Source organism: Heptranchias perlo, chromosome 20, assembly GCF_035084215.1.
Source record: "Heptranchias perlo isolate sHepPer1 chromosome 20, sHepPer1.hap1, whole genome shotgun sequence".
Classification (NCBI taxonomy): Eukaryota; Metazoa; Chordata; class Chondrichthyes; order Hexanchiformes; family Hexanchidae; genus Heptranchias; species Heptranchias perlo.
Genome location: NC_090344.1, coordinates 15,935,398 through 15,953,361, shown reverse-complemented (window position 1 = coordinate 15,953,361; position 17,964 = coordinate 15,935,398). Strand labels below are relative to the sequence as shown.

General features: G+C 44.8%; 3 non-coding genes across 3 annotated transcripts; 1 reads left to right on the top strand and 2 right to left on the bottom strand.

Moving 5' to 3' along the window:
* The first annotated feature begins 2,613 nt into the window (after positions 1 to 2,613).
* Positions 2,614 to 2,687, top strand: trnat-agu (transfer RNA threonine (anticodon AGU)). Its single transcript has one exon. It is a non-coding gene; the product is annotated as a tRNA-Thr (tRNA).
* Positions 2,688 to 16,352: 13,665 nt separating this feature from the next.
* On the bottom strand, positions 16,353 to 16,425 carry trnak-cuu (transfer RNA lysine (anticodon CUU)). Its single transcript has one exon. It is a non-coding gene; the product is annotated as a tRNA-Lys (tRNA).
* A 770-nt stretch (positions 16,426 to 17,195) lies between these two features.
* Positions 17,196 to 17,269, bottom strand: trnai-aau (transfer RNA isoleucine (anticodon AAU)). The gene has a single exon. It is a non-coding gene; the product is annotated as a tRNA-Ile (tRNA).
* Positions 17,270 to 17,964: the final 695 nt, after the last annotated feature.

Sequence of the window (17,964 nt, the reverse complement as noted above, 5' to 3'; positions counted from 1 at the left end):
CTCCGCAATTTCCACCCTTACTTCCCTCAGCAACTGAGCATGCATCCCATCCGGACCGGGTGGCTTATCTACTTTAAGTACAGCCAGCCGTTCAAGTGCCTCTTCTTTATCAATTTTTAGACCATCCAGTATCTCAACGATAACTTCCTTTGCTGAGAATCTGTCTTCTTGGTAAAGACAGATGCAAAGTACTCATTTGGTACCCAGGCCATCCCCTCTGCCTCCATGAGTAGATCTCCTTTTTCGTGCCGAATCGGCCTCACCCCTCCCCTGACTACCCGTTTCCTGTTTGCATGCCTGTCGAAGTCTTTTGGATTCCCTTTTATGTTGGCCGTCAGTCTATAGTCATATTTCTCTTTGCCTCTCATTTCCTTTTTCACTTCTCCTCTGAACTCCCTAAATTCGGCCTGGTGAATTAACGCATAAAAAAAGTCAGCGTTTCTTTCAGCCGGAAACAGAAAGTAACTGGTTGATCAATGGCGATTTGAACAAGTATTCGTCTTTTTTACAGAGTTGAATGAGTTTTGCGAAATTAATACAGTGAAATAATACAGTAAAGTTGAATTCCTGATCGGGAACCGCCTCAGACGGCGCATTACTGCCCATCCCTGGGAAACAAGATACTATCGAAACTTTGAAAACACATCTCAGGTCCCACTACAAAGTCACAGCTTGCCAGCTGTTCCGAAATTTGGAGCCTGGACAGGGAGTTAAACGCTGGACCTTGAGCTCACTGCCCACTTTAAAAGTCTGATACTCTACCGACTGAGCTACCCAGGCTCGATACTACATAAGCTCCCATCGTACATATTCATGGGAGATATCTGAATTATCCCTGCAGTCGTCGAAGGAGGGTGAGGTCCGTTTGATAAAATTCTCAGCAACATGTTGAGGAGAATCCTTGTTCCTGTTGAACATGATGTAAGAAACATGAACAGTGAACTCGTGAGTTTACAATTCTTCTTGTTTGTGCCAAATGTCGTGTCATTCGTTAGCAGCAATTAAAATAGCACTTTCCCCAGAGGCTCAAAAGCTGAACTTGTCCCACACGGGAGTTGGAAAAGGCATCTCGACCTTTCAGCGTATTAACATCTGTAAGCTGAATAATTTCACCCGTGAAACAGTGAAACCAGGCAGCATATTTCTCTTCCAAATTTTCCCAACACGAAACTTCCAACCGATGAATATCGGCTTAAAGAAAATAAGAATTGTGTGTTTGGTTCTTTAGATTTAAAGATCTTGTACCGGCCCCTTTGCCATATGAGTTGCCGCTAAAAGCCCCCTCTCCCCCTATGAACAAGTAAACTGGCACTTGCTATTGAAAGACGGTAGGCCAGAGGAACCCAAATTCCCACATGGGAAAACTAAGAAGTCGATTGTTGACCTCCATACGTTTGTCCCACAAGAGCGTCTTGTAAAAACGACTGGTTGTTAACAAGTTGCGTTATGGAAGATACCATTTCTACCTTGAACTCCGATCAAAATGTTCGGAGTAAAAAATTTGATTGTTTTAGAAGACGCTCGAACTCACAACCTGGTCATTTCTGGAGCCCATACTGCTATAAATAAGTAACGCACGCTTCACAATTGTGCAACACGAGAGCAGCGAACAACCGACAGCATCAGCGCTCCTGCCAAACAGCTTTATTTTCGGTCTCTCAATTATTATGATGTGGAGATGCCGGTGATGGACTGGGGTTGACAATTGTAAACAATTTTACAACACCAAGTTATAGTCCAACAAATTTATTTTAAATTCCAAATTTAAAATTAATTTGTTGGACAATAACTTGGTGTTGTAAAATTGTTCTCAATTATCACTTCGAGATCTTTCTCAAACACAAGCCTCCAATCAAGATGCGCTTCGTTAAATAACAATTCCTAAATCAAGAGAGTTTTGATCGATCATGACTAAAGCATGTACAATTTCCTCACCTGTTCCATTTCATCCCCTGGGGTGGAAACCATCAGGTCCTGGAGATTTGTCTATCTTTCGCTTCCTCATTTTCTCCATTGCCATCATTTTACTTGTACTGAATCCCCTTGATTTATTAACAGTTTTCCTCGTGTCTCTGGTATGTTAGCGTCATCCATTTCTGTGACGACTGATGCAAAGTAAAAATTTAGCAACTCTGCCATTTCCTGATTTTCAATTACAATATCACCTCCATCTGTCTTTAAGCAGCCCACATTACTCTCAGCCTCCCTTCTTTCTCTTAATATACTCGTAAAAACCTTGAGAGTTGTCCTCATTTTAAATCATAAGTTTTTCTCCTTTTCCCTTTTTGCTCTTCTTAAGATTTTTTTAGTTTCAGCACCACAATAAACAACACTCCGCTGTAAAGTTCGGCTCAATAGTTCTCCAATGTCAGAGCGAGAATTGTCTGAAGCGCTGATTTATTTAATGTCACAAATACAATCACACATAATCATCCATGTATCAACGCACTGAAGGATACACAAAGATAAACTCAGCGAGCAATGCAGTCAGTGTCGGGATGCACAGGTGAACGGACAAGCGAAATGGACAGAGACAGAACGGCCTGAACCCCCAACATTGAAGTGTCGCTGATAGATATTAGTGAGAGGAGGTGGGGCACAATCTCATCAATTGGCGCTGTGGCTTAGTTGGTTAAAGCATCTGTCCAGTAAACAGAAGATCCTGGGTTCAACTCCCAGCAGTGCCTTGTGCAGCTCATTATTTTACCTAATTTATGGAATAAAGCGACAAAATAACAATGTGGTGTTCGTATTTGTTCAGGTTTCAGGAGGAAACGGATAACAGAATGACTGTTCAAAAACGCCCTTTCATTCCACAGACAGACCTCTCAGAGAATGTGTCTGTAACACGTTAATTTGAGGACACGTTCTTGTTTCTAGGCTCGTTGGGATCGGGGTATAATTCACGATTTGAGGTTCAAAGCCGGAAGACATCCTAATTTGGACCAAGACTTGTGATCTTGACCTGCGGGACAAACGTTTGCAAAGAGGAAAAAGAAGTCCTCAAATCGCTCGACCTGAATCTGCAGGCCCAGATGAAATATATCCCAGGATGTTAACAGAAGCAAGGAAGGAAATAGCGGAGGCTCTGACCATCATTTTCCAACCCACCCTGGCAAAAGGTGTCGTGCAGGAGGATTTGATGATTGCTAACGTTGTACCATTGCTGAAAAAGGGAGACAGGGATAGATCGAGTAAATACAGGCCAGTCGGCCTGAACTCGAGCTGAAGTATGAATCGTCATTTAGAAAGGCACGGATTAATCAAGGACAGTCAGCGTGGATTTGTTAAGGGATGGTCGTTTGAATTGAATTGTTTGAGGAGGTATCAAGGAGGATCGATGAGGGTATCGCGATTGATGTAGTCAACATGGATTTTAACGAGGCTTTTGACAAAGTCCTACAGGGCAGATTTGTCAAAAATGTAAAAGCCCATTGGATCCAAAGGACATTGGCAAGTTGAATCCAAAATTGGCTGTGTAGCAGGAAGCAAGCGGTTGTGGTCGACGGGTGCTTTTGTGACTGGAAGGCTGTTTCGAGTGGGGTTCCATGCGGCTTCGTACTAGGTCCCTGCTTTTCATGGTACAGATCATTGATTTAGAATTAAATGTAGGGGGCATGATGAAGAAATTTGCGGATGATACAAAAATTGTTCCTGTGGTTGAGAGTGAGGAGGAAAGCTGTCGACTGCAGGAAGATATCCAAAGAGCAGACAGGTGGAAAGAAAAGTGGTAAATGCAATTCAATCTGAAGAAATGTGAGGTAATGCATTTAGTGGGGGGGGGGGGGGGCAAAAAGGCAAGGGAGTATATAACAAATATTGCAATTAATTTGCCATTTACACGCCCATTCTGCAAATTTACGAATGTCTTCCTTTATTATTCGCATTTTTCTTTGTATTAACTACAGCTCGCAATTAGGTGTCGTCCCTAAGTTTTGAAATTGTACTTCCGATTCCCGTGTCCAAATCATGAATGTAAATTTTGAACAAAAGTGGTCCCAGCACCGATAAATTGTGAACAACAGTTGTGCCAGCATCGATAAATTGTGAACAACCTAGGTCCCAGCACCTATAAATTGTGAACAACAGTGGTCCCAGCACCGATAAATTGTGAACAACTGTCGTCCCAGGAATTTTGATCTTGAACTGCAGTTGAAACTTTTGCACAAAAGAAAATAACGTCCCCAAATCGTCTCACGTGAATCTCAAATGCTTTGGGAAGAAGTCCAATAGAAACAATCAGGACTTTAAAGGCACCTCAATGACCTGAACTTTCGTTGAATGAATTGTGTTAGCCATTGCATTCGAACGTGAAATCGCTCTTGACTTTCATCTCATTGAAGCAGAGTGTGGCCGCTTTGCATCTGTGAGCATGTCGGTGGCGTGTTTAGCTTTGATATTGATCGCTTCCAATTTGTAAAATTTCATCAATCGTCAGGAAAAAGAAACCGAGAATCGAATTGTCCCTCTAAGTAATGAGCTGAAGGGATTGGTGATCCAAGCAGATCTGGAAAATGCGTGGTGCAATCGGTCAGGAGTTCCAAATCCACCCTCCAGCCACTCGGCAATTATATTGAATGAACTTTACTCTGGCCCAGTGTCACCGCACTGAAATCGAGTATTTCTCCGGCATGTTTTTCTTCATAGTTGCTGGTTCAAGAGTGAAGACTGGCTGGTTGGATTTTCACTCCGACAAGCTTTAATCATTCATTTTTCACTGACTGTAGACAGTTGTTATATTGGTCGCTGCAATCTCAAAGTTTAGCCCAGTGAATTATTGGTTTAGCAGGTGATCTCTTCACCTGTTCTCGGCGGTGTTATCCGTTAGCGTGAAAGTTTGATTGTTCGAGCCCTTATTTTATTTTTCCTCAGGATTCATCGTCTCAAAGTTCCAGGGTTTCAACGCATGTTTTGGAATCAAGAAAATGTACCGGAATCATTGCCAGCTGTGCAGGGCTGATATTCCACCATTTACCCTGCGGTCGGGAATCAGGCACATGAATCATATAAAGGAATGGAACATTGGCTTCACGGTAATTACAATTCTCCTTGACAGACAAGCCCCCGAAAGGCCCGAAGGGAGGCCGCATTCGCAGCAGGAGAGCTGGTTCGCTGTGACATGGAGATTTCTGTAGTGAGCGAGACCAGACTGTTCCTATGTTCAGAGAATACATTTCACACCCTTTATTTTGGAAAAGCAAAACGGTGGGGATTTTTGTCATAGCCCGATGCCTTTCGTGTTGTATCAGATGTTCCTCGTTGCGTTCCTTTCATCTTGATCGGAGAACCAGTTCGGGCGTTCCTGTGATAAAGAGCGACAATTGCCAGTTAATGTTAAATTTAACAACGACTCTACTGCGTTTTTAATCCCACTCTTAAGATGCAGTCTATAAAATGAAAAAAATTCACCACATTCAAAGCATAAAAATCTTATTAAAGTTTTGACTGTGTCTCGGTAACCACGTCAACATCGCCATCAGTCTGAAATAGAAAGTTATCGATTGATTCATGGTGATTAAAACAGGGATTCAACTACGAACAGGATTTAATTAGCTTCATGTAATTAATTTAATAAGTTCATAACTCTTTTTAAAGTTAATTCCCTCACTGGGAATCGAACCTCGCGGCGGTGAGAGTACCGAATTCTCACCACCAGGCCATTGGGGAGCTCCCAAGATTGCGCACGAGACAAAGTGGAACTGATGATATTATTTTTTCTTTCGCTCTTTCATAATTCATTCAGCTCTGTGTTTATTCTCAGGCCTCTTATCTCTCCTTCTTTTCAGCTTCTGACTGCGGATATTCCTGTGGCTAAATATGAATAATATAGAACATCTCACAGCCCCGTTATATTTGCTGTTTCTCTGTGCAGTTCTGTGCAAAATCAAACTGTACGCAAATACCGACAGTGCCTCTCTCTCACTCCCCAAAGAAGCAGCAGGAGATGCCACTTTAAACTGTCAGTTGCTTCAAATGATTCCCGATGGACCTGCGTGCAATTGCAGCTTTCCCAGGAGCTGCATTCGGTGCGTGAATTTTGGAAACGGAAACATGTCCATCAGCAGCTTGTGGTCGTATTTTACCTCACTTTCCATTTCATTTGCATGCCGACTTGCACTTGGTGATGTCATTGCCTGAACATCACCTCTGTCGCGATAGTATTAAGGGATATGGGCCAAAGGCAGGTATATGGAGTTAGATCACAGATCAGCCATGATCTTATCAAATGGCGGAGCAGGCACGAGGGGCTGAATGGCCTACTCCAGTTCCTGTGTTCCTATTCCTATATAATCTGCACTGCTTATAACGCTGCCCATTTTGGTGTCATCGGCAAACTTCCATATGTCGCTCTCTATCCCGTCATCTAAAATCAATGAGACCGCCTGAAGAGGGGGAGATTCACATTCAGCATCAATCTCTGCATCATCTTGAGACATTTTATTTACTTCACATGTGTTGCACTTTGGAAACTTCAGCACTCTGTCCTCTGGAGCTCAAACATGCACTTTAATCCTACCAACAGGAACACTGAAAATATGTCAGAAGACAATTGGTGAATTTTACACTCAACGTAGCGGAACAGTAAGAGCTTATCGGGGATTTTACCCCGGGACTTCTCGGATATTAATCAAACAAAGCCCCCGAAACAAGAATCATACATCTAAACCAACCAGACGCTGTTACTTACATCATGCAGCCAGTGTAAACTTTCGCTGTCACCCATAGCCGATCGGCTACCCTTTCAGACATCTTCTGTCCATCCAATCTCGTTTTCTATTCCGGTATACAGCAATATCAAGTTGTACACTAGCTATTTCCAGTCACCAATATTAGTTTCCCTTCACTGAATTGATTTCGTCTCTACGACTTATATTATCAAGCAAGACGTTTCAGAATCAGTTGCTCGGAAACTACATTGCTTTGGAGGATACTGAGGGGTGTCAATAAAAAGACGGACCTTGGAGTGCATGTCCACAGATCCCTGAAGGTAAGAGGAGAGGTGGTTAAGGTGGTTAAAAAGGTATAAAGGATACTTTGCTTTATTAGCCGAGGCATAGAACGTAAGAGCAGGGAGGTTATTCTGGAACTGATTAAAACACTAGTTCGGCCATAGCTGGAGTATTGCGTACAGTTTTGGTCACCACATTACAGGAAAGATGGGACTACACTAGAAATGGTACAGAGATTTACGACGAAGTTGCGAAGAGTGGAGAATTTTGGCTATGAGGAGAGATTGGATAGGCTGAGGTTGTTTTCTCTGGAACCGACGAGGCTGAGGCGAGATTTAATTGAGGTGTATAAAATTATCACGGGCCTCGATAGAGTGGATAGGAAGGACTTGATTCACGTAGCAGAGAGGTCAATAAAAAGGGTCAAAGATTTAAGGTAATTGGTAGAAGGATTAGAGTGGAGCAGAGGGGAATTTTGTTCCACCCAGCGGGTGGTGAGGGTCTGGAACTCACTGCCTGAGAGGGTGGGAGAAGCAGAAACCCTCATCGGGTTTAAAAAGCACATCGATATGCACTTGAAGAGCCGTAACCTACAAGACTACGGACTAAACGCTGGTAAGTCGGTTGATGCTGGATATCTATTTTCCGGCCGGTACAAACATGATGGGCCGAATGGCCTCCGCTAACGTAAATTTTAATGATTCTATGATTCTTTGATATAATTGCCGTCTGTCTCGGCATGGTGATAATATACACTATACCATAAGAACACTTTAAACAAATTGATGCGTAGTTTCACTGTGAGAGCGAAGAGATCTTAATGTTTAGACATTGACTGCAGCAGCTGGGTTGCACCTTTACTTTTCCTACCGTCTCAACCTTTCTTTAACCTTCTCTGCTGGTGTTGCAGGATCGATCAGGCATCGCCGTTTAAGGAAGCCTGAGAAGTCCATCAGAGGACAACACAAGAGACAGAGACAGGGAGAGATAGAGAAATGCATGCAAAGAAAATAAAGATTATAAACAGAATCATAGAATCATAAAATGGTTACAGCAGAGAAGGAGGCCATTCGTCCCATCGAGCTCGTGCCGGCTCGTTGTTAAAGCAATCAAGATAGTCCCATTCCCCCGCTCCTTCCCGTTAGCCCTGAATTTATTTCCCTTCAAGTATTTATCCAATTCCTTTTTGAAAGCCACCTTTCAATCAGCGCATTCCAGATTATAACTACTCGCTGGGGAAAGAAATGTTTCCTCATGTCGCCTTTGGTTCTTTTGCCAATCACCTTAAATCTGTGTCCTCTGGTTCTCGACCCTTCCGCCAATGGGAACAGTTTCTCTTTATTTATTTATTCCAACCCTTCATGATTTTGAACACTTCGATCAAATCACCTCTTAACGTTCTCTGATCTAAGAACAACCCGAGCACGGGGTAAATGCGGTCAGTTAGCTTCAATTCATTTATTTGAGCATTAAACAGCACTTTAAACATTACTGTGACATTATGGTAGCGCGGCCTCGCGGTCGAAGTTGTTAAATTTGATTTCTATGGAGGCGTGGGTTTGAATCCCACTGCTGTTAGAATTTCTGCCAAAGTTTATTTTGATCTGTTCACAGAAAACCCGATTGTAGTGCGATGGAGCAGAGGATGTGAAAGAAGCTGAAAGTGAACGTGCAGATATTATTTTCATCAGGGGGACAGGACACGTTTCCACAGGTAAGGGCCTCTCACCTTAAGATTCTTTCCAGCAGAGTAGGAGAGGTGATCAAAGTGACCGGGCTCGAGCAGCGCAATCAGTCAGTGCGCGGTCCTTATATGACCGGACAAGGTCGGGAAATGCCGAGGTTGTTAGTCGAGTCTCACCGAGAGCAACGAATCCTTTTCCTTGTGAACATTTCGAACGGAGCTGAACGTATAATTGAGTGTTCCAAAATGCATCAATTATTTGTATCGCCACGTGGTTCATCTTGTTGCAATATCAGATGAGATATTTCGTGTTATTAGTTTACAGGAGGGAGGCTGCGGTATTGGAGCCGCAAACCATGAATTTGATCCATCTGCAAATTATGGGATTTAGCTTGAGCTTTAACCCTGCGCGTTCGACCGCTCAGTCACGATACTTTCCATCTTGCGATCTTCAGGAGCTACTTTCACAGGAATAGAATTACTACAAGCAAGAATTCTACCCCTCAAGCACCAATGCTCGCAGGCAGCAGGATGAATGTGTCCAGTTGGAAACCTGTCTGAAGGAACATGCAGTCTGACAGAGCCGGAAGTCCAGCAGATTGACTTTTGCAGTGAGCAGATGATGAGCCTCCTTCTTGAGAGTGTTTCGCCAATCCAGCTCATAGTGGATTAAGCATTATAAATTCGGGTGGGTCTGGAGCCACTTGTATCAGAGGAAGTGGAGGGGGTTATTTCCCTTCCTTGACGAGCATTAATGATCCTGTTGCGGTTTTGCTGCAAAATTTCACTTCCCAGCGCCGAAATCACCGAACCCTGAACTAAAATTCAACGATGGTGAGATTTGGACACACCACCTTTGCAGTGATTGGAAGAAGCCCCACGTGCTGCCCATGGCACCACAAATCGGCTATCGATTAGGTTATTTCACGTTACCCATATGCTGCTTGGGAACTTTTGCTGCGGTGCAGTCAGTGGTTCAAAAGCTCAGTGGGGATTCATAGCGCTCCTGAGAAATCGACACAGCGACGGTTTGTGCAATGCATAGTCCTCTCTCTCTCTCCCATTTGCTCACTCTCGCTTTCTCTCTTGAGCTCTCACTCTCCCAGTTTATCTCAAGAGGGCTGGAAAACATGGGGTGGATGTTATGTTACAGCTGCACAGAGCTCTGCTGAGACCCCATCTGGAGGATTGCACTCAGTTCCGGGCACCCACCTCAGGAAGGATGTATTAACCTGGACGCTCGAGGGGCTGAATGGCCTACTCATGTTCCCAAGTTCCAATGAATGGAACAATAATTCAAGTATGGAGACCCTAATGTATCAGGATGAGTGAGTGAAGAATGTTTTCTGTTTGAAGTACTGATTTCATGAATTGAATACTCCCAGTGTCCTACCTCATTGCAGCCCAGTCCGGACAAACTGCTCGAACAGAGTGGCATTTTCTGTGAGGACACGAAAGACTTGTTCAGGCCATGTCAGTACCGAGTGTGGGTAGGCCTGAGCGTTAAATGGAAAAGTGAGGTGAAATACTCCCACAAGCAGCGGATGTCTCTGTTTCCATTTCCAAAATGCACGCACGCACGGGCCCATGATACCCACTCACATTCTCCTTCCAATCTCACACACCTCGCTTTGGTTTGAAATCGTGTATGTTTTCACAATGGGATTTAATTTGAAGAAAGCATTGCTGTAACAACCCGGGGATATTGAAGAGATGCAGTACAAGAAGATACCTTAAAGGCAAATGATAACAATGACTGTTCTCACACTGTGAGCTACAGTTAAAGGCTGACAACATTTAAAGTCTCATGCAGCAGGTCCGGGTCCAAATCTTTCACGTGGCATCTCCTTCTGTTTCTGTCACTCCTTTTCCTCCACGGAGAGTGGATTTGGAATTCCTGTGCGGCTACATTGCGCATTTTCCAGATCTGCTTCGAGCGCAATTCGCTCCAGTTCATCAATTGCACACATTAGTATGATCAAGGGGAGAGGACACCTTTTCACAGACAAGGGCTGTTCATCCTATTGTTTTTCTAGCAGAGTAGGGCAGATGATCAAAGTAACCGGATTGGGTGAACTGTCCGTACAGGTGCCTGGTGGGCTCGTGGTTATGATTCGGCGTTCACACCTCTATAATTAATTACATGAAACCAAATAAACTCGACGAAAAGAGGAATATTTCTGTAAACACCATTAACCAACCGATAACTTTCTGTTGCAGACTGAAAGAGACGCTAACGTGGTTACCGAGTGACAGTCACAAGTTTAATAATGATTTATTTTGTATGTGAAACGCTTTTCAGACTGCATTTTAGGAGACTGGTTGCACAGCTTGCTGGAGTAAAACATGCCATCATGTCGTGATCGCGGGTTTGATTGCTGTATGGGTTGATAAGGGCCTTTGTTTTGGGTTTTCGTAATTTTAAAATCCAAGCTTTACAATCAGATCCACAGACAAATTCACGGGACAATTTTATTGAATAACATCCATTGCAACTTTACCCCTGGGCCGGAGAAACACGTCTTTCTTTTTATTTTTCTTTCTCCGGTTTGCAGAGAAACGTTCAACTCGCGGCCTGTTCCCATTAATGATCATCAGCAACAACAGAAAGACAGAGCGGGTCTGACCGCCCCGAGATGTGGAAAAGGGATCAGTTTAGAACAAATGCATCAAATCAAATGGTCACCCGGCACCGAGAGAGGAAAAACCAAGAGGAAAAGGCAGAAGGTAACAGAGAAATAAAAACCAAATACAGACGATATAAATATTTCACATCGTTGATGTCTCTCTGTTCCATTCCCAATCCTTCAGTGGCGGGGATAAAATTTCACTGCAAATAAATGCGAGAATCGACCCAAAGAAGAAGAAACTAAATAACCAAAAACTGCCAAACACTGGGTTACACCAAAGACCTTTAAGTTTTCAGTCTAATGCAACCGCGACTGAGCTGTTGGGACACCAAAGCAAATGCAATTTTTCGCCATTGTCTTGCAAGAAAATATCACCCCAGCGACGCCTTACTGTTCATTACCGCACTTCATACACAAACATCACACTCATATATACACACTCACAGTTCATAGATAAACACCACACTCATATATTCACATCCACTGTTCAAGATATAAACATCGAACTTATATATACACACCCACAGTTCATAGATAAACATCGAACTTATATATACACACCCACAGTTCATAGATAAACATCGAACTTATATATACACACCCACAGTTCATAGATAAACATCACACTCATATATACACACCCACAGTTCATAGATAAACATCGCACTCATATATGCACACCCACAGTTCATATGTCAATACTGCACTCATATATACACATCCACTGTTCGTATATAAACATCTCACTCATACACACTCACACACAGTTCATATTTAAACATCGCACACCTATATATACACCGACAGTTCATATATAAACATCGCACCCACATATACAAATCCACAGTCCATATATCAACATCGCACTCAAAAATACATACCCACATTTCATATATAAACATCGCACGCATATATAAACACCCACAGTTCATATGTAAACATTGCATTCATATACACTCACCCACAGCTCATATATAAATATCGCATTCATTGATAGTCACCCACAGCTTATATATAAAAATCGCATTTTTTTTATTCGTGCATGCGATGTGGGCGTCGCTGGCGAGGCCAGCATTTATTGCCCATCCCTAATTGGCCTTCCAGAACTGCTGCAGTCCGTGCGGTGAAGCTTCTCCCACAGTGCGGTTAGGAAGGGAGTTCCAGGATTTTGACCCAGCGACGATGAAGGAACGGCGATATATTTCCAAGTCGGGATGGTGCGTGACTTGGCGGGGAACGTGCAGGTGGTGTTGTTCCCATGTGCCTGCTGCCCTTGTCCTTCTAGGTGGTAGAGGTCGCGGGTTTGGGAGGTGCTGTCGAAGAAGCCTTGGCGAGTTGCTGCACTGCATCCTGTGGATGGTAAACACTGCAGCCACTGTGCGCCGGTGGTGAAGGGAGTGAATGTTTACGGTGGTGGATGGGGTGCCAATCAAGCGGGCTGCTTTGTCCAGGATGGTGTCGAGCTTCTTATGTGTTGTTGGAGCTGCACTCATCCAGGCGAGTGGAGAGTATTCCATCACACTCCTGACTTGTGACTTGTGGATGGTAGAAAGGCTTTGGGGGGTCAGGAGGTGAGTAACTCGCCGCAGAATATCTGACCTGCTCTTGCAGCCACAGTATTTATATGGCTGGTCCAGTTAAGTTTCTGGTCAATGGTGAGACCCAGGATGTTGATGGTGGGGGATTCGGCGATGGTAATGCCTTTGAATGTCAAGGGGAGGTGGTTAGACTGTCTCTTGTAGGAGATGGTCATTGCCTGGCCCTTGTCTGGCGCCAATGTTACTTGCCACTTATGAGCCCAAGCCTGGATGTTTTCCAGGTCTTGCTTCATGCCGGCTCAGACTGCTTCGTTATTTGAGGGGTTGCGAATGGAACTGAACACTTTGCAATCATCAGCGAACATCCCCATTTCTGACCTTATGATGGAGGGAAGGTCATTGATGAAGCAGCTGAAGATGGTTGGGCCAAGGACACTGCCCTGAGGAACTCCTGCAGCAATGTCCTGGGGCTGAGATGTTTGGCCTCCAACAACCACTACCATCTTCCTTTTTGCTAAGTATGACTCCAGCCACTGGAGAGTTTTCCCCCTGATTCCCATTGACTTCAATTTTACTGGAGCTCCTTGGTGCCACACTCGCTCAAATGCTGCCTTGTTTTCAGGGGCATTCACTCTCACCTCACCTCTGGAATTCAGCTCTTTTTTCCATGTTTGGATCAAGGCTGTAATGAGGTCTGGAGCCGAGTAGCCCTGGCGGAAACCAAACAGAGCATCGGTGAGCAGGTTATTGGTGAGTAAGTGCCGCTTGATAGCACTGTCGACGACACGTTCCATCACTTTGTTGATGATTGAGAGTAGACTGATGGGGCGTTAATTGGCCGGATTGCATTTGTCCTGCTTTTTGTGGACAGGACATACCTGGGCAATTTTCCGCATTGTCAGGTAGATGCCAGTGTTGTAGCTGTGCTGGAACAGTTTGGCGAGAGGCGCAGCTCGTTCTGGAGCACAAGTCTTCAACACTTCAGCCGGGATGTTGTCGGGGCCCATAGCCTTTGCTGTATCCAGTGCACTCAGCCGTTTCTTGATATCAAGTGGAGTGATTCGAATTGGCTGAAGACTGGCTTCTGTGATGGTGGAGATATCGGGAGGAGGCTGAGATGGATCATCCACTTGGCACTTCTTCCTGAAGATGGTTGCAAACGCTTCAGCCTTGTCCTTTGCACTCACGTGCTGGATTCTGCCATCATTGAGGATGGGGATGTTTACACAGCCTCCTCCTCCCGTTAGTTGTTTAATTGTCCACCACCATTCACGACTGGATGTGGCAGGACTGCAGAGCTTTGATCTGATCCGTTGGTTGTGGATTCGCTTAGCTCTGTCTATGGCATGTTGCTTCCGCTGTTTAGCATTCATGTAGTCCTGAATTGTAGCTTCACCAGGTTGGCACCTAATTTTTAGATACGCCTGATGCTGTTCCTGGCATGCTCTTATGCACTCCACATTGAACCAGGGTTGATCCCCTGGCTTGTTTATTAATGGTAGAGTGAGGAATATGCCGGGCCATGATATTACAGATAATGCTGGAATACAATTCTGCTGCTGCTGATGGCCCACAGCACCTCATGGATGCCCAGCTTTGAGCTGCTAGACCTGTTCTGAATCTATCCCATTTCGCACGCTGATAGTGCCACACAACACGTTAGATGGTGTCCTCAGTGCGAAGACGGGACTTCGTCTCCACGAGGACGGTGCGGTGGTCACTCCTACCAATACTGTCATGGACAGATGCATTTGCGACAGGTAGATTGGTGACGACGAGGTCAAGTAACTTTTTCCCTCGTGTTGGTTCTCTCACCATCTGCCGCAGTTCCAGTCTGGCAGCTATGTCCTTCGGGCCTCGGCCAGCTCAGTCAGCAGTGATACGACCGAGCCACTCTTGGTGATGGACATTGAAGTCCTCCATCTGGAGTACATTCTGTGCTCTTGCTACCCTCAGTGCTTCCCCCAAGTGGTGTTCAACATGGAGTGGGATTGATACATCAGCTGAGGGAGGGCGGTCGGTGGTAATCAGCAGGTGGTTTCCTTGCCCATGTTTGACCTGATGCCATGAGATTTCATGGGGTCCAGAGTCAATGTTGAGGACTCCCAGGGCCACTCACTCCTGACTGTATATCACTGTACCGCCACCTCAGGTGGGTCTGTCCTGCCGGTGGGACAGGACATACACAGGCATGGTGATGGACGAATCTGGGACGTTGGCTGAAAGGTATGATTCTCTAAGTATGGCTATGTCAGGCTTTGCTTGACTAGTCAGTGGGACAGCTCTCCCAATTTTGGCACTAGTCCCCAGATGTTAGTGAGGAGGACTTTGCAGGGTCGACTGGGCTTGGTTTGCCTTTGTCGTGTCCGGTGCCTAGTGGTCCGATGCCGGGTGGTCCGTCCGGTTTTATTCTTATTATGACTTTTACTGGCGAGATTTTACAACTGAGTGGCTTGCTGGGCCTTTTCAGAGGGCAATGAAGAATCAACCACATTGCTGTGGCTCATTTATACTCACTCACAGTTCACATATAAACATCGCATTCATATATACTCACCCACAGTTCATATATAAACATCGCACTCATATATATATACACCCACAGTTCATATATAAACATCGCTCTCATATATAAACTCATTCGGTTTATAAAGCAACAGCGCGCTCATACACCCACACCCAGTTTATAGTAGCAGATCGGTACCGATCGCCGATAGAGCTCTCAGATTCCGAGAATCCGAAGTAGCAGCGACCGAACAAATTCTGGATCTCATCCTTAACACAGACCGGTCGATCCACCTGTAAAATTACTTCGCACTTGGATATCAGGGAGGGTAATGGTTTCTGAGAATGTATCAGGGAGCCTAATGGCTTCTTAGTGGCGATCCATCGGGGCAAGGGGATCTCAGAGAGGGGAAGGGACTGTCAGAGGGTATCAGAGAGTGTAAGGGGATCTCAGAGCGGGGAAGGGATAGTCAGATGTCATCAGAAAGTGTCAGGGGGCTCAGAGAAGGGAAGGGACTGTCAGAGGGCATCGGAAAGTACATTAAGAACTGAGAGAGGGGAAGGACTGCCGAGTCTGAGAGAGTGTAAGGGGGCTCAGGGCAGATCTGTGTAAGGGGAACTCAGTGGGTATGAGAGAAGGTAAAGAGCGCTGACAAGGTTCAAAGATGATCATGGACTCTCTGAGGTCAGAGACAGAGTGTATCAGAGAAGTTAAGGAGCTCAGCGAGAATCAAAGAGGGTAAGGGGGGCTCAGGATGGATCAGAGAGGCGAATGGATCCAGAGATGTCATCTTCCAAATATTACAATGTCGATCATTCAACATTTTTTATAACAGCAATAAATGAAGCCGATTGAACCGATAATCTGCCGTGTCCCATCTGGAGGGAATGTAGAATCGGGAGGGACTGGATATTTAGCAACGCTCAAGGTTTCATTTCACACAGCTCAGTGTTGTGTCTGTTTTTTAACTGGATTTGATGAACTCGAGAAAAGAGGTTGCAATTTGAAAATTTTATTACCCATTGTGAAAAATAGAACACAAATCGCCCAACGTGGGGCTCGAACCCACGACCCTGAGATTAAGAGTCTCATGCTCTACCGACTGAGCTAGCCGGGCTGGTTGCTAAAATTCTTCCCATTCTATTATTGTAGAGAGACAGCTGTTGGCTTTGCTGCAGGGGCTCAGTTCGTTCTGCAATCTCAGGGTTTCTCCTTCTGTGCACCTGATTTTCATTCTGGAATCAGTCTGATGCCTTTTGAACGTCATTCAGCACCACGCTGAGCTGAAAAGGAACATCGGAACAGGAGAGGGCCATTCAGACCCTCTTCCTGCTGTGCCATTCAATTCGATCATGACGTGATCTGCAACTCAACTCTCCTTCCCCGCCTTGGACACATATCCCTTGGAACCCAAACCGAGAAATGATCTATCAATATCAGTCTTGAAAACTTGAATTGAGCCGCAATCCACATCCTTTTGGCCGAGAGAGTTCCAGCTTTCGGCCGTATTTTGTTTGCTAAAGTAATTCCTGATTTCTTGCCTGATTGGTCTGTCTCCAATTTCAAGATTAAAACCCCTCATTATGGATTCCGCCAACATCGAGAGAGATGACACAAAGATAGACAGAATTATGAGCAGTGTGGATGGAAGAATGAGATTACAGAGAGATATTACTCGATTAAGTGAATGGGCAAAACTGCGGCAAATGGATTTCAACGTAAGCAAGTTTGAGGCCGTCCACTTTGGACCTCAAAAAGATAGATCAGAAAACATATTAATGGATGTTACTCCAAAAAATTGACCTCATGACATTTTGTGTGGATTCGCTTGTTTCCAAAGTCTGCCAAACTTTTAAAAGTTACCAACGCATTGCAATAGGAACCTTATGGCCCGTACGGGGATCGAACCCGCGGCCTTGGCGTTATTAGCACCACGCTCTAACCAACTGAGCTAACCGGCCATCTATGTAGTTTAGCTTTATGGGCTTACCCGCGTGTTGGGTAGTTTGTGTTTATTTTTACACCAGCTGACAGGGTTTTGCAACGAATATTGAATAAACCACATCCCTTTAACATTGTTACTTGTTTCTGTATATACTGTCGAGGATGTAGATCAAAATTAACAAACAAAGAGCACTTTAATGTTACAAATTAAATTCCGATCAATAATATTTTACTCACAATGAACAGCCCATCCATAAAACACTGCCCCGCTATAAAACCTGTGGGCAGGACCCTGAGGTACTGTGAAAATGATATCACCGCAACGTGATTCGATCACGCTGCGTTTCGACGTTCAGTCAGATGTCTGTCTGTCTATCCGTCTGATTGGGTCTCTGCCTTATTCTCAGGCCAGGCTTTTTGTTTGCTGGCTGCAGGCCTCGCTCCCCGACTGACTGAACAACCACCGGGCCGTGTGTCAGAATCAATGACTGTGACTGACTGTCTGCCCATTTATGGCCACATTTCTGAGTTCCTGCCTTCGCTCCGTGTCGCAGGCCTGTCTCTGTCCCTTCGGATCACAACACACCCACAAGCTTCACGACTGAACGCAGGTTTGGTCAGTCTGTCCTCGCAGGTCCTTCGGAAGCGAATGATTTTGAACTGAATTATTTTTCCTGAGTGACTTGTGAAGTTTGGTTCAGTGATATGTTTG